Genomic DNA, 15,583 nt, shown 5'->3' on the forward strand with positions numbered 1-15,583 from the left:
TAAGTATGTACTGCTGATCTTCTGGCAAACCCCACCCTCCATAGCCGGTAGGAGGTCCAGTATATACCGATTCTACAATGCTACAAGCCTCAAGGCCCTGAGTTCCTCTTTAATTGCACTAAATGCTGATTCAGAGGAATTCATAAATAATCATTCATAGCAAACAATTTTTAACCACTTTGAGTTGGCCACAGTCTGCACGCCAGGGGCCAAAAGGGAAGTAAAAAACATCTGTGTCTGGCCAAATAGTCGAAATGATTCAGGAATGTTCATTAGAGCCTCAGCGGATGTTGATGAGATGTAGTTTGATCTTCTGGGTCATTTCCAGGAGTCAGTATCTATGAAAGTCTTTAAAGTTCCTGAATTGTCCATGTCTCATGACACAAGGGATGCAACGGGCATGGGGGACAAAGAGGGCACAAATGTAGACTCAGATGTGGATTTTGCGAATGTCAGGTGGCTCTGGGGAACCACAAGTACAGGCACATGCAAGGTGGTGAGACTGCACCGCCTTGCCAGTCCAGAGGTATCTGCTTGTACGAAAAGGATCCACAAGACCAGTACAAGTCGAGAACTGCTGCCGTACCTCTAGCCAGATCAGCGATGCGAAGCGTGATGCTGCAGTTTCGATTTGTGCCTACAGACACTGTGGCCATGAACCTTGAAAAAGAGAGAAAATGTGTAAGTAACGGGATCTTAGCAGGTTTCTCTGACTCCTTGAGACATGTTAAAAAGTTCACATTCTTTTTCCATACACTTCCACATACTTGGTTTATTTGTGCCACCCCTTCTTCAGGAAGTCCCACCAATCCTCCTGCTCTGCAACTCTTCACCTCTTGTTCCCATTTATTGTTCACGACAATTAGTCCTTCAAGATTGAAATTAACTCTTTGCATGCAGCGGGCATCCGTCTGTGTTTCCGCATCTAATGGTAAACATTATTCTTCGACTAGAAGGGTGGAAGCTGATACACACTGCCCCTGAAACTGCCATCGGACCCTGCACAAGGCAAGATACTGTGCCTCTGCAACCTCTACCTCATCGGGAATAAATAATCTAGGGACACCAGAAGCATGGGGATAAGAGAGCAAATATAACACAACTCTTTCACTCTACCGCTTCCTACCCTCCTTGTATCGTGGTACAACGAATTATCTGATACGAAGCGGTGTGCGTCATTTACGGTTTCTAAATTGACATCATCATCATTATTTACAAAATCTAGTTCAAGGTCTTGTGCTCTTAATAATTCTTCTGCCGTATTCATAGAAATTGATAACTCAGACCCATTTACATTCCTACTATTGAGAACATATACCACACAAATCAAGAGAGAAATAGATCTACACAATCTCATACACATTTTTAAACACATTCTTTGTTTTACATTCTGAATAGCAAATAACAATTCTCAATCTCTGTGCGCCCCTTTCCATTTCACCCGCATGAACTGCGTTTCCTTAGGGCACACTTATCTTTTTAGGACTGCTCTTTCTCAGTGTCAGTGGAGGGACTCCGTTATCATTTCGTACGTCATGGACGTGGATCCAAATTTTGCTTCCCTCCACCTTAACTGCAGCCGGTGTAGCAAAGATCACTCGATGAGGCCCATGGAAACGCAGTTCATTCCAGCGGCGAACAAAGGAACGCACATAGATTGAGTCCCCTGGGAATAGCAATGGTTGCTGTTAATCTTCTTGTTACTTGCTGTCTTTTCCCGTTGCTTGCTGGTGTGATGCTGTAACCTGAGAAGACACAATCTTAATGCTCTTAGTCAAGTGCTGAAGATATTCCCCAAATTCTTCTCCAAAAATCTCTGCTTACTTATGTGCCTCTGAACCTGTGCGTGCAGGTGAGAGTGGTGTATACAATCTACGCCCCATCACCACCTCATGATCGGTTTATTTCGTAAGTAAAACAGGGCCAACTGATGACAGTACAACCAACCTTTTCGCAATTCACTACGTAATTTAGACAACTGCATTTTAAGTTTAAGCAAACCATTAAGCATTTCTACTATCCTATTGGCTTGTAGGTGATACACAAAGCACAACCTGTGCTTGATCCCCGAAGGGATGTCATCTTGGACATGAATGCATTAAAACAATTGGTCCCATTATCTGATCTCAGGAGTTCACATATTCCCCACCGTGGAAATATATGCCTCACCAGAAATGTAACTACTGATTTTTCATCAGGGTGCACGCAGTGACCAACCTCAAGCAATCGGGAAAAAGGACACACAATTACAATCAAATACCTGAAATTATTACACTTCTGTATTATATCAACAAATTCAATGTGAAGTTCTCTGAAAGGACGTGAAGACCGGGGAATTAACCCTCTTACTGCTTTAATGGTCTTACCAGTATTGAATTTTTTACAAACTATAGAATTCCCTACAACAAACATACTTAACTGTTCATGAATGTTTGGTTTAAACTACTCCTCCTGGAGTTCTGTTGCTATTTGTTGTCAGGACATATGTGATGGGTAGTGTAGCTGCTCTAGAGTTACAAGAAGCAGTTCTATGTGTATTACTACGTTTGCCATCAACTCCTGTCTCCACAACAAGTCTGTGGGCGAGAGCATACACCCCTCTGTGCCCAGAGTTCCTTCTTCTCGTGAGATGCCTTTCCCTGCATTTCTACTATTTGAAGAAAAGGGACTGCAGTATGCAGGACTGGTAATTGTACCTGTTGGGACACCATTTTCATTTTTGGAGGTTCTAAAAAGGGTAGGTATGCTACTTCCTTTGCTGATCTGTCTGCAACATCATTACCAAGCACTATTAAATCAGTTTTATTAGTATGCGCCACACACTTCACTATTCCTACCTCTAAGGGCAAGGTTAGCCCTTTGATTAGTCGGGATAGCAGCACAGCATGCTGGATTGGGTTCCCGTCAGATCTTTTAATCCTTTTTTTCTTCCATCTAGATAACCCAGAATGTACTTTGGAGGAGATATATGCAAAGTCAAAGTAAATAGTGACTGCCTTGCCCTTACTCATCTCTAGCGCCTCGATGAGTGCCACTAGTTCTGACGCTCGTGCGGTGTAATGGGGAGGCAGTCGCTTTTCCACTCCAACCCGGTGTTCCCCATCCACAAGAGCTACAACAGCCGCCCCTGTGTGCCTCTCACAAGTGCCCTTATCAATTATTTTTTTATAACATATTTTTTGTTGTTTTATATCACAAACGCAATGATCACCAAAAACAAAAAGAAGAATCAAAAGGGGGCCAGCATCTCCAATCAAGGGCTAATTTCTGTACCTGCATCATCGATCATCAAAGTCCTTTCCCATAGCCCTCTATGTCTTTGTTCGGAGTCCCACCAATTGTGTCCCTGGGCTCTAGGGCCCTTCCTCTTCCCACCTCCCCCATATTTTGGAAGCTTTGGTAGGGCAGCCTCTTGCATTGTATATTCTATGTTCTATCATAGCACATATGTCCATGTCCATTACCCACTGCTCCAGCATCGGGGACTCCGGGACTCCCCATTTTTGTGCAATATTGCGCTTCATCAGCCCCGCTGCTGTGGACAAAAGCAGCCTTCCCACTTGTTAAGGCAGCTGTCATCTTGTATGCCCAGGAGAAGTACTTTTGGGTGTAGTGGTATAGTGCGGCCGAGGAGTCTAGTGAGTTCATTGCAGCATGCATTCCAGAAGGTTTGGATCCGGGAGCATTCCCATAGGATATGGAAGAAAGTTCCCTCCTCCTCTCCACACCGGAGACAGTTCAGGTTCAGGGCCCGTTTCCACTTATGTAGAATCATTCTTGGGTAATACACTCTATGTAGGATCTTTAGCTGCACCAGCCGGAGCCTAGATGAAATAGCTACCTCCCGTGGGTGCATCAGTACGTGAATCCAGTCCTCTGGGTCTATCTCTTCTATAACCACCTCCCATTTAGCTTTCAAGCTTGTCAGTTCAGGAGTAGCGAAGGATGTGATAGCATTGTATAGAATTGAAGTGCATCTGGTGGGGATGTGTGCTGGCAGCATGTTACGTTCTATTGGTGTATAGTCTGGGACAGTGGCATCTGCCGGTATGTGAGTTTTCAGGGCATGGGCTAGTCGTAGGTAGTGGCACTGCTCAGCACCCGGGAGCTGGAATCTCAGCTGCATATCTTCAAAGGAGATTAATTTCCCCTCTTCAAGGATGTCTCCGACCCTCAAGATCCCAACCCCTACCCACCGGGGCCATGGCTTGAGTTTCTCAATTTCCTTTAAATTACTATTTTGCCATAGGGGTTGTGCTGCAGTTATTTTGTATTCCGATCCCACAAACACGTGTGCCTGTCTCGAAACACTGAGAATGTGCGCCGCGGTTGTGGGGAGGGGAGGTCTCGTGGGAGTATAGGAGGTGGAGTGGGTCCGTGTCATGCATGGCGGCAATTTCGGCTCTTATATGGGGAAACTCCCAGTCCCCATGAAGCAGGTCGTTTACCACTGTGAGTTATGAGGCCTAGTAGTAGGTTTGGAGGCAGGGCACCTCTATCTCTCCCTCCCAGATCGATCTTTGGAGTGTGGTCAGTGTTATACGTGGTTGGCCTCCTCCCCATATGAGTTCCCTGAGGAGGGTCTCTACCCGGTCAAATTCGGGGTTTGGGATCCTGAGTGGGCCGTTCTGTAAAATGTATAGGAATCTTGGCAGGGTCATCATTTTAAAAAGTGCTGCTCTACCCATGAGTGTCAGGGGGAGGAGTTTCCAGTGGTGTACGTCGCTAACAAAGCGGTCGGTGATCAAGTGGAGATTGTGTATTACATAGTTAGTAAGGTCCCCGGTTATCTAAATCCCTAGGTACCGAAAGCTGTGCTGTTCCACTCGGTACGGGTAGTCCTAGGGGTTAGCCAGTATTCCATCCTTTACCGGAAAGAAGACACATTTCCACCAGTTGATTCTTAGGTTGCTGAATTCACCAAAGCGGATGAGCATTTGTGTTACTATTGGGCAAGTCGGGCTGGATCCCCTAAATATATCAGGAGATTGTCCGCATATAGCGAAATCCGATCTTAGTGCCCCTCAGGCCATCTAAATCCCATCCAGGCTGCGGCCCTGATCAATTATTGACAACACGTCAACTAAGAGTACCCCGCCTCCTTCCAAGGCATCCTCCTTAACATTTTTTCTCTCTTCTTCTTCTCCCTCATAAGTTGCACAGTCGTGGACGTCATCAGGTTTCACTAGTTTGGCGAAGAATATTGCCGGATTGACTAGGTGACACCTTACCAGATGTATGGAAGCAATGTACAAAAGAAATTCATACCCTGATACTCTTGGTGTTGTCTCTCTGGTTTGTTGGAAGCGGCTGGTCCTGCTCTGTTTTCGCTCTCTACAAGTGCATCTTGACAACTATCAGACGTCTGCAGACATACGCAGGTCCTTTCCTCTAAAGGGAAGTTGAGGCACTGAGAGACGCGCTGCAAGCTGAGGCTTGGCTCTGTGGCCGATTCTGAAGCGTGCTGGTTACCTCCACCTTTCATTTTCTGGCAGCAGTGGAGCGGCCTTTGCAATGGCTGACATGGATACTCGGCATTGATAAGGGTGAGCCTTTATGAGTGCTGTGGCTATCAGAGTTTAGAAGGCAGTCTCCCTGACTTCGAGGGCAGTAAACCAGCCCTGAGAATCAGAATTCTTGACCCATTCCTGTACGACGGATAAACGAAAGCGGATAAACAGTGTTGTTCTATATCTGACAAACACGCTTGCTCTATATCCAATGAACACGCCTGTTTCCTTTTGATATTGTCCATGATTGAGAGCTGGAACTGTAAGCCCAAGGACACAGTGTACCAAGTAGTGCGCAAGACTATAGAATCTGAAATATAACTACTGGTTAAAGATTACGAGTGTTTCCATGAGTGGAACCACTGGCAATAATAACCCTCAGCTACTGCTAACCTACCCTGATTCAGGAGAGTGACTAAGCTAAAGGAGGGGAACCAACACTGCAGTAGTTATCTCATTTACGTAGATACCGGGCTTGGGCCATTTGCTGGAAGTACATTGTGGACATTAGCAAGCACAATTATATCTGTGGGCTGAGCATCAAGAGGCCTGATAGCGAAGGAGACATATAAGGGCTACCGTCTACACGGTTACATAATCCGGGAGGAGACGAAATAAGGCCCCTGGGTTGCTCTCGAGTGGGGAGTTACTATACCAGTCACTCCTATATTTTCAGGCCAGCATGAGGGGGACTAACAGAATGAAACTGCGGAGTACAGCCCTAGAGGACCTCATAAGGACCCCTGAGTGGGATGGCTCATATTTAGTGCAACCAACAAAAGCTGGTATCACTCTATTGGCATCAAGCACAGTGCTCGACTCACACAAAACTAGTGGGATAACCCAGGCCCAAGTTCATACCCAGGGCCCTATCCATAACAGGGGAAGAGAGGAGCATGTGAAAGAGGTGCACTCGATATTAGTGTACTATTGGAAGCGTGGCTTGGAATATACTGTTACGACAAAAAAATTCAAAGAAAGAGCAACAATCATTTTGGGGAAAAAAATAAACAAAAGCTTAAATTATATGGAAACTGACGCATAATTTGTCCAGTCGCCCTCACAAGTAGAGCGCAACAGGCTGGAAGAAGTGATAGTGAGTCCCCATATTAATGGAGAAGAGAGCGATCATGGACGAGTTCTCCCGCCCCTACTGCAAGAAATTGACCAGAATTGTGAGGAGAATCCGGTAAAAGTAGCCATAAATAGGACACCATTGGCTACCAACGAGGAATGAGACATCTCACATACCAATGAGGCGACATTATCAGCTTTAAATTTTGTGCTGAATTCTTTAGTCTTTGTTTTTGAGCTTCTTAAAGCAGAAGTGCACGCACAAGCTGGTACACTTTTAGAACTTACCAAAGAAATGGCAAACTGCTATATGGCAGTAGTGGGTTTTAGTACTGCCATGAACTCTATTGTCATTCCAACTATGAAAGAAACCAGACTTGAGGTGGTTAAGCAAGGTTTGGGTATTTCTGTAATCCAAACTTCATTGAAACAAAAAAGCAGAGAAGAAGGAGCAGCACTACGGCTGCTACAAGAGCTCTCACAGCATTTGACAAACCACCTCTTGCTCCTTGAAATAGAGACAAAAGAAAATGAGCCAAACCTTCCTTTTGATGACACCCCACTATCTGAATCTATGCTGGAAGAATTTAGGCGGTTGGCAAATGCAGCAGATGATAAGCCAATAATGATAAACAAATCCCCCCAAAGTCCGGCAGAGGCAACGGTAATGGCTACAGAATAAATAGAGGAAGATTGGACCCTGGCAAGTCATCAAAATTACAGAGGCAGAAGGAAAACAAAAAGAAAGGGAGGAAAGAAAAGATAAAGAATGCTTACTCTGCAACCTAAGAGAGATCTTAAAAAGCCAAAAAACAAAAAAACAAAAAATGTAAATACAAAGAACACAGGAGTGAACACGTTCCTCAAGAACATATCACTTCCCCCTTTTGGTTAAGCATGAAAAACGGCCAAGGGAAAATGTGGAGTCGCACAAAATACAGACCCAAAAATGGATCAAACCACAAAGGCAGATAAGCCTGTCACACCCAGGAAGCAAAAAACGCCATCCCGTAACCGTCAGAAAAGACATGTGGAAGAGGTGATAGAGACTAAAACCGTAAGTGTGGGTCTGCAGACAGACTCCCAGGATCTCCTACCAAGAGAACTGGAAAAGGGGACAAACTTCAGTGAGCCGAAAAAACGAAGGCATTGGATATAATGCAACAAAATAATCCATCAGCAAAATGCTTCAAGGATATGGTAGCAGGATGAATACCGTGGGCTGCAATATTCTTGCAGACAAAAGCTGCCATCAAAAGCCATAGCACACCTGTTAACACACTGCAAACAGACAAAATAAAGCTACCCCCAATCTTTCTAAAGCTAGTCAGCAAATCGTCCTTGACTTTGGGGGAGAACCTAGCACCATCTGGAGGTACGGTAGAGGTAGAACTAGGCAAAGGAAAATCATTCACTACCCCAGAAACATGGAACGGAGTGGGAAATCGACAGAAATAGATGGCGAGGAAGACATTGGGGACCTAAGAGTATGGCTGAAGCTCACGGCAAACACTTCTCATCATAAATCACTTAGTCGAAGTGTGATTAGGGTCCATTTTTTAAAAAAGTGTCAAATCTCTACCTATTAGCTTCCAAAGACATTGAATTCAATGGAAACTACCATCTGGCAGAAGTCTGCCTCAAATCAAGAAAAGCAAAGACTGTCCTTCTGAATTCCACTAAGGATCTAGATCGGTATGGGTTACACGTTTTTTCTGAGATACCGTCAGAGATACAACAAAGAAGTACTCAAAAGGGTGGGGCATCTAAAATAACCCATTTGGGGGAAAGAGCGGTCCTAAAGGAAGCCTCTCTGGCCATGAGAAAATAACCAGTCATAGATATCAAGCGGGAAAATGCTTTAACCCTGTTGCCGGAACTGATATCCCAAGTTTTACAGAAACTGGAGATGGGAATGCAGCCCCTTTAGAAACAAGGATGTCAGGCCTGTAAGTTGGAACATGCAGGGTTCCAGTATATTTAAATGTAGAAAAAAGCAAAGAGCAGATATTTGTGCAAAACAATATTATAATGTTGCAGGAAACATGGTTAGTCAATCCTATTGAGACTGAGGGCTATAAAGTCCGTTGCTTATCTGCATCTCAGAAAGTGTTGGGTAGACCGTCAGGGAGTCTACTAATGGCATTTAAAATTCTACAGTAAGATCCATATCTCCAATTTTTAACAACATAATAGGAATCCAGGCGTGTAAAGTCAGTCTAAAGTGTGTGTCATGATTCATGTCCCCAGCCCTCCAAGATGTCAGGCTGGAGTCAGGCCACGATCACCTACATGGCCCTCAAGGGCCTCTCCATCCCTCCAAAGACCCACTTGGAGTCAGACTTGGCGCTTGTGGCACCAGACTCACTCACTCCCATAGGATAACATTGGGGATTGGACTTGTAGTGCATTGATGGGGACAAGATGGATGCCCCCACATATTTCGGTCCCCAGAACTGCATGTGCAGTCTAGTCTTTTGGGTGTGGTTCAGCCCAGAGACACCTGGGATACCCAGAGACTATTTAATCCACGCCCAGGCTGAGAAACATGCTTTGTGTTTTCTGCACCTGCAGCGTGACACCGTGTTCGGATCGGTCTCCAGTAGAACTGCATCTTTCTTCTGCGCTCAGCTCCTCCAAGAACAAGAACACCGTTAGGAACAGCCTTACCTTGCGGCGCTTCGGCCCATCATTCGTCGCTCCTTCTTTTCTGCTGGTATCTTCGGCGGCGACATTCCCATCCTGGCAAGCCGCTTCCTAAAGAAAAGGGAAAAGAACAGAAAAAAGGCAGTAGTAAGCATTCTGCAAATCTTCGCTTATTTTTGAATACTGTACGAGCTTCAAACGCTTACCTGAATCCCAGCCGCTCTGGGGGAACTCTGTCTCCGGAACTTCTCATCCATCTGCAAGAGGGAAAATACACTCCAGGTTAGCGTGGAAACATCTAGAGGTGCCGCATACCGCGCTTACTCTCCGCATTTGTTCTTCATAACCGGCATCCACGCTGAAAACGTCGCAGCACCTAAAAGACACAGGAAAAGAACTCTGTTCAAGACAAATATGAAAGGGGTGCATCGCGCTCTCACTCACCTTCAGCACTACTCATCTCAGCAGCATGCTGCCATCCCCGGATGCCGGCCATCATCTAAGGAAGGAAAGGAACGAAGTTAGAGAACTGTTCAAAAGACTCATTATACTTACCTGTCGGACTCTTGCCAGTGAAGTAACTAGGCAGCAACGAGTCCGCATCAATCAATGCGCCCCTGCGCTGAAAGCAAGATGGAGAGCACACTATACAAGAAAACAAGGTGAGCTGTGGATCAAAGGGAAGGGTTGGACCCCGGGGAAGAAGCGGTTCAAGCACACAGAGACAATAGGGAGGTAAACTGTACCAATCCTGTGTTCCAGGCTCAGTTTCCAGTCGAATAGCCTCCAGGGAAGGGTTCAAGGTCGTAAGAGGTCAGAACAGGCTGAGTGATGTCCCTGTGGATACCAGGTGAGCGTTACAGTGTGACACACCCGATCCTGATTTAATCGTTATAAACATCTACTCGAACCCCGCCTGTTCTGATCTTTAGGCCTTCTTGCCAATATTGAACTCACTGCTGGCAGGAATTAAATCGAATTTTGGGGGAATCAATATACTTCTAGCTGGGGACTTTAATGCAGAATGTATCTACAAAACTGGGGCAAAAGAGCTATCGTTCCTGAAGAAAAAGTCCAAAAAAGGACGAACTTGGATGGAGTTTTTAGCTTCGTGGGGCCTGAAAATGTTGAATGTGTCAACTGGGGAAGACACAGATGCAAATACAACATGGCACCATGGTCATTTGTCTTCTACATTGGATTATATCTTTATCTCTCCTGGTCTTCTTTCACGGCATTGTTCTTTGAGTATAAGGCAAGATGACGGGAGTGATCACTCTTGTTTAGAGTTGTTATTCCCAGACTGATCAGTCGTAACATCTGACATATATCCTCAATCTATAACAGGTAATAACAAGGGTAAAATAAGGCTCGTGAAATATAGACATGAGGAAAAAAACAAAACAGTAAATTCAACTTGGTCGGAAAATGTCACCCGGCAAACTTTATTAAATGTATCTGGTCAATCCTCCCACCAAGTGAACCTACCTGGAGTAAGAAACAAATTCTCATGCATTGTTTCGACGAGGAAACACGAGAGAAAAAAAGGGAACTCAGACTAAAATTAAGAAAGCTGAAGATAATGCAAACTAACGCAACTGACTACAACTTGGGGGCAAAAAAAGCATGTCAGGAATATAAGCAGCGGTCAGTAAATAGAAGGATGTTAAGACTATAACATGATGGAGAAGTGATGATGCAGTTGGTAAATGAAAGTAATTCAAGACATTTTTGGTCAGTAGTTGGCCAGTTAGAAACCAACCACAGCACTACCCTCTGTAATATAGTCTCCGAATCCAAATGGGTTGACTATTTATCCAAAAATGTTGAGAATCCCTGACCAGAAGAAATAGACACGCGACCAAATGCTACCTGGCACCTGCATTTTGAGGAAGGAGGACATTCAGAATCTTATATCCAAGACATCAGCCTCAGGAGCGACAGGTCCAAATGGACTTACTTATCAGGTCATCAAAAATGATGTGGGCAAGACTACTAAAACAAGTATTCACAGAAATCCTTAAGCAGCGTAGCTTCCGTCTTTCATGGAAGGCAGCAATAGTCATACCATTCTTCAAGCGATCGGTTGAATCCAGCGAATTACCGCTGATCGCCCTCCTTGACATAGACAGGAAAATCTTTATGAAAATGTTGGTAAGAGAACTAACAAAATGGGTAGATACCCTACATATCCTTTCTTGTGACCAACCAGGCTTTAGGAGGGGCTTCTCTACCAACGTGAACGGGCTTGTTCTAAACCTGGTCAGTGAAAACACAATGGGGAAGAATAGAACACCACTGTACGGGGCGTGGGTGGACCTATCAAAAGCATTTGACCAGGTTGACACAGCACATCTCTGGAAAAAGTTAAGGAAATGAGGGATTCCGGAGAGGTTGCTGGGAATGCTGATTGATCTTCATAAAGACACCACTTTCAGAGTCTGTCTGGATAAGCAGGGTCATCTATCGGACCCAATCAGAGTGGAGAGAGGAGTGAGACAGGGTTGCTTGGAAGCACCCCTATTGTTCAATTTGAACCTGACCAACTTTGGAAACTTCCTGGAAGCATCTGCGTTGGCCAGTCCAGGGGTCAATGGAAGAAAGTTCCACTGGCTGGCTTACGCAGATGACATTGTCTTCCTTGACAGAACAGCAATAGGTCTGCAGCGCTTACTAACAAACCTGGGCAAATATGCCCGGGAGAATGGACTGTCAATGAATCCGTTAAAATCTAGGATCTTAGTCTTCAAGCACAGCCAGAAGAAGATTCAATACTCAAACTGGGTGCTAGATGCCCACATAATTCCTCGGTTCGAGGACCTGACATACCTGGGTTATAGAATATACGCCTCTCCAGCAATCTCTAAGGTAGAGCTAGATGTGGAGATGAAGGCTCTGCTTCTCATCCCACAGATGAAGAAGCTTCAAAACAGATATTGCAAGTTCTCGATCCTCCCCTTGATCAAATTTTACAGATCAAAGGTGATACCAGTAATCCTCTATGGCCAAGAGGCCAAGCCTTTGCTATGGAACACAAACTGGCACAAAATAGAGGCCCTTATATGGAAGAAATTTCTTGGCCTTCCAAGGAGTACACCGTCATGGAACCTGAGGTTTGAATTGGGGTTGAACTCATTAGGCTCTCTCACAGATTGGAAGTTGGTCTCACTTTATCCGTAGATCATCACAGCAGAGCACAATACACTGTATGGTGATATTAAAGTCGAACTCAAACTCTCGAAATCTGAACTTTTGGCAAAGCTGGAATTGAGAGTCAAGGAATTTCTGGAAAAGACAGATTCAAACATTGAGACCCTGGTTAATAGCCCACAGAAAGTAAAAATAGCAGGGGAGTTGGGTAACTGGATCAACACGATCGCAAAGCTGAGAAATGCGATTCCGCCCAACTCCTTCCAATTGGTGAATACAAAACTGGGGGATCTTTTTCGAAATACCTGTTAAAATTCCCAGATCGACAGTGAGAACCTGTCTGTTGCCTATTGGGGAGATTTTGGCCAAACGAAAACAAGAGGAAAAGGCGCATAAATTGTGTAAAATATGCATGGTTTCCTCAGAACAAACACTGAGACATCTGTTAATGGAGTGTGAAGGAATTGAGATTGACCTTTTTTTAGAAAGCATATAAAAAATGAGGAGGGGTTAATATCTGAATCCTTTTGGAATAGAATTACATCTGGTCATGAAACAACTCTGATATTTACAGTTGTACACCTTCTAAAAGAATGCGGGTTTGTAAATTAAGGCTCTACCTTAATACACAATTCCCTTTTTCCTAAATGTGACTGTTGATTCGGAAATTGAAAGATAGTATGATCTAAATGTTGTAACTGGATATGTTAATATAAAATGCGATAGCCATGAAATTGTATATTGTTAGTTTTAGATGATTTATTGAGTATGAATTTGAAGTTGTTTCTATTTTTGTAAAGGTTTGAATAAAACTATATACAAATAAAAACTAAAAAAATAAGAAGATAGTGTTTGAGTTGTCAAGGTAGACTTAAAGCCTCATCACGAGTTGGGCAGTATCCCGGCTGGAATACTGCCCGACTGTAATAGCCTTAGCAGCCACCGGTCCAGTGGTTTTACCGCCGGATCATGGGTTGGGTGTTCACGCTAGATCCCCATTCCCCATTGTGTCCATTGGATCCAATGGGGCATTTTTGGCGCTAATACTGCAGGCTAATACAGCCAGCGGTAATACCGCCAAAAACAGTGCACTAAATGGGATTTTCACCTCCAGAAATAAGCTGGTGATCGGGCCAGCCTCTAAATGCGGCGGTAATAGCGTTACCACCGCATTTAAGGGCTACAACCCAACTCGTGATGAGGCCCTTAGACTTTTCCAAGATAACAAAAACTACATGCTCCACATACAATGCCACCGGGCAGCCCATAGTAATGGTTGAAGACTTTTGTAATGCAAAACCTGCTGCCGCAAGAGCTTGTTCACATGGAAACTGACCTTGCATAACTGATTCCAAAAGCCTGCTGTTGTAAGCCAAGAGCTTGTAACCTAATGATGTTTTTCAAGCCAGGACTACTGTCATTACCTTTTTCACATGGAAACTGACCTTGCATAAGTGATTCCAAAAGCCTGCTGTTGTAAGCCAACGGCTTGTAACCTAATGATGTTTTTTGAGCCGGGACTACTGTCATTACCTTTCTATCTGAATGTGAAAATAGAAAAAATGGTTTCTGGTAATTCGGGGTCACCAAAACTGGAGCATTTCTGAACGCAGTCTTGTGTTCCCAAAAACATGTTCTCATTTCCTCTGACCATCTTATTGGACCCTTCTCCTTCTGTGCTTCCTTAAGTGCTTGAAGTAGGGGCCTTGTCTAACTAGAGTAGTCAAAAAGCCAGGACCCATAATAGTTACAGAGCCCCAAAAACTGCTGCATCAGTTTTACCGTAACTGGCTGAGGCATATTCTGACTGCAGTGGCTCTATCATGCATCATCTTTCTCCCAGCAGACAATATTACCTGTCGCAAATATACTACCTCTGACGGGCAAACTGCAATTTATCTTTGTCCATTTTGTATCCCTTCTGCGCGAGCAGGGTAAGGCACTTGATTGTGTCTCGACACTGCTCTTCTGAAGCGCTACAGACCAATAAATCGTCCATGTACTGAATTATGGTACTGGGCACTTGCAAGTTTCCCAAATCCATTTAAGTGACTCTGTTAAAAAAAACTCAAGAATTCACAATAACCTTGGGGTAACCTTGTGTGCTTTAATCTCTGCCCACGATAAGTAAACGCTGTGAGGTACTGGGAATCAGGGTGTAAGGGGACCGAGAAAAAGGTGTTTGTCAAATCAATGACTATAAAATGGGACAACCAAGTAGGGATGTTAAGAGAATGGTGGCAGGATTTGGTACCACCAGAAACTCTGCTTCAATAATGTTGTTCAGAGGTCGCACATCCTGGACCATCCTCTGCATTTTTCACAGGGTAGATGACCATATTACATGGGGATACAGATGGTTGTATGATGCCTTGTTTAACAATGTCATAAGGGTCCCAAAAATCCCTTCGTCTGCCTCCCCAGATATGGGGTATTACCCAACTCGTGGCAATATTGCTCCTGATTTTAATTTAATCTGTACTGCTCTTACACTTTTCAACAACCCCACATCATGATGATTGCTGGTCCACAAGTGGTATGGTACTTTCTCCAAATCCTCCTTCCAATATGGTGATGTTTTCCTAACGACCAGCAGAGCCTGTTACTTCACTTTGCTCTATCATTACCTGGCAAGGCACCGCAATCTCAAAGACCATCTCTCCTGTGTCTTTTGCCTCCTCAAACAATTGCTCATCGGACACGTCTTTTAAAGGTGAGGTTGGATATGATACAGAACACTGTGCACCAATCGTCTCCTTCCTCATTGGTGCCTGAAAGAACCACACTGTCCTTGTTGACAATATTGCTTCTAACAGAATGGTAACAATAGTCCCTGGCGCTATCTCTTGCGACTCAGCTGGCCGAAACAAAAATTCAAGAGGTACACACCATGTTTTTTTTTATAACACAATTTATTGTTTGATTTTAATAACATTTTACAACAACAAACATCAAATTAGGGTCAAAGGACCCTTAACAACTCATCATTCACACCTTTGAAAACGGGTCTCAGGAGATCCACCAACATTCATATAAGGGTCTTTCAGGTTGTATCCTACACCGTCTAGTTTGAGTCATGTACATGCGGCCGCCTGGTCTACTGCATGTCTTCCCATTTTTGCCATATTTTGTCCGCCTTCTTTGGGCAGCCCCAGGCTGTGTATACTCTGTGTTCCATCATAATGCACATGTTCACGTCTGCA

The sequence above is a fragment of the Ambystoma mexicanum genome, chromosome 13, assembly GCF_040938575.1.
Source record: "Ambystoma mexicanum isolate Mex_15411 chromosome 13, UKY_AmexF1_1, whole genome shotgun sequence".
Lineage (NCBI taxonomy): Eukaryota > Metazoa > Chordata > Amphibia > Caudata > Ambystomatidae > Ambystoma > Ambystoma mexicanum.